Source organism: Protobothrops mucrosquamatus, unplaced genomic scaffold, assembly GCF_001527695.2.
Source record: "Protobothrops mucrosquamatus isolate PMUCROS unplaced genomic scaffold, P.Mucros_1.0 scaffold2039, whole genome shotgun sequence".
Lineage (NCBI taxonomy): Eukaryota > Metazoa > Chordata > Lepidosauria > Squamata > Viperidae > Protobothrops > Protobothrops mucrosquamatus.
Window position 1 is genome coordinate 32,461 of NW_015388146.1, and position 2,218 is coordinate 34,678.

Here is a 2,218-nt window from a genome sequence, read left to right on the forward strand (position 1 = left end):
TGGAAGTCCCCCCCCAAAAGGTTACAAAGTAAAAGTTAAACTTCCCACCCACTAAATATGTAATAAAACACATTATCCAATTAACAGTTTTGGCGGCCTCTCTAACGGTTGCTCTAGCCAGCCAAACACTTGAGCTATTTGACCTTGGTTCCTACTAGAAAGTTAATATTATGACTGAACTAGGAGAATGCCTCTTCTCTCCCCCCTTAGCTGTGGCAAGCTGAAAAATGAAGAAAGATGGCTGCAGCCAAAATAGTTTTGTAGGTTTGACATGTGGGGGGAGCTTCTGCTGGCCTTAAGGGGGAGGTTAGTTCCTGCTTAAGCAGGCTGCAGTGAAATATAGGGTGGACCTGTCTCAATGGTTTTGGGAGTTCCAATTCCACTGTTACTGGGTTAATTAGGGGTTTTATGGGGAAGGGCCCTACGAATTTTGGTCCTAGCCTTTTCAATGGCTGCAGAGATTTTAGAAATTTGGTTGAGAGATATACTTTCCCCCCTATTTTGAATGGTTTAGGTTCCATTCATTTCTTATCTGCCTGAATTTTATAAGCTTCCCTCTCCTCATCTAGAGCTTTTCTAACCACAGGCCAGGTGTTTTGCAGCTGTTTAATCCACTCCTTCAAAGAGGGGATGGTGAGCTTGTTAACGGGAAACTGAAGGATTGGGTTGAAGCTTTGTCCTGTTGTCACTTCGAATGGTGTGTAGCCAATACTTGAATGCACTGCATTGTTGTAAGCTACTTCTATGAAAGGTAATAGCTCAGTCCAGTTGTCTTGTTGGTAATTTATGAAGCATTTCATGTATTGTTCTAATACTGAGTTCAAACATTCTGTCCCACCATTCGTTTGCAGATGATGACTAGATAACAGCCCTTGACTGGTACCAAGTAGGTCCAAAAAGGCTCTCCAAAATTCGGAGGTGAACTGGACCCCCCTATCTGATATAATGCATTGTGGGACCAAAGGCTGCCAATATATATGTAGTACAAATAATTTGGCTAAGGCTTTAGCAGTGGGAATCTTCTGGCAGGATATGAAGTGGACCTGTTTGGAGAACAGGTCCGTCACAACCCAAATGACAGTGTTCCCTGTGCTTTCTGGCAATTCTACTATAAAGTCCATAGAGATCTCTCTCCAGGGTGCTGAAGGGTTGGCCACGGCATGTATTAATCCTGGTTTCCCCCCCTATCTCTGCTTTGCTGCTGCACAGACAGGGCGGCTTGCCACATAGCTTTCAATGTCTGTATTTATAGATGGCCACCAGAATTGCCTTTTGGTCAGGTGGAGAGTTTTCACAAACCTGAAATGCCCCGCCATTTCGATTCGTGGCAGAGTTGCATGATTTTTACTCTCTGGGTTTTTGGCACGTATAACTTTTCCCCTACTCAGGGCAGTTTGTCCCTCATCGAGCAAAGGTTCTTATGGTTAAGGAACCATTTGTCAGTTTCTAATGCTCATCTAAACTTGGTCCTGATTTGCTATTCAAAAGTGGGTTTTTCCTAGATTTTTCCTTTGTGGTAGTTGGAGCCTCTATGTCGCTGCTCCCCGGCATCGGTTTCTTTGCCTAAGCTCTCGTGGTTACAGGGGCTGCTAATTGTTTTGGTTACATCTGACTTTATGCTATTATATTATGGCATCCTCAACAAGGCATCGGCTAAAATGTTCTTTCCCCCCGGGATTACTTAATTGAGAAATCAAACTGGTGGAAATGCTGGGACCACCGAACTTGTTTTGGGGACAACTTCCTTTGGTTTTTTTTTTAAAATATATTTTATTAGATTTCATATGGGTAGGGAAAAGGTGGGGTTGGTGTGGGTACAGGAAAATCGGGATAAAGGGGACAGGGTGTGGATAACTATAGTAAATACGTAGTTCAGCCAACAAGCTGTCGTCTGGGCCTTCATATTGAATATTATTGTTTATATAATACTAGACATAAGAATAAATCGGTATAGTTACAACTGACATTTGGTAAAACACTAATATTCCTTTAAATAATTAACATAATTGATAGCATAACAACTATTTCCAATCATCAACCTTAATACTTAATATAATAAAGCTCTAAAATCTCTTCTTATTCTAACGTGTTTCAACCCACTGATAAAATTTTCCCCAGGTTTTATAAAAGATTGAATCTTCTTTCTCCTTCATCTCTAACGTTAATCTGTCCATTTCTGCACAATCTAGGATTTTCAAAATTATAATCTGGTCTGATG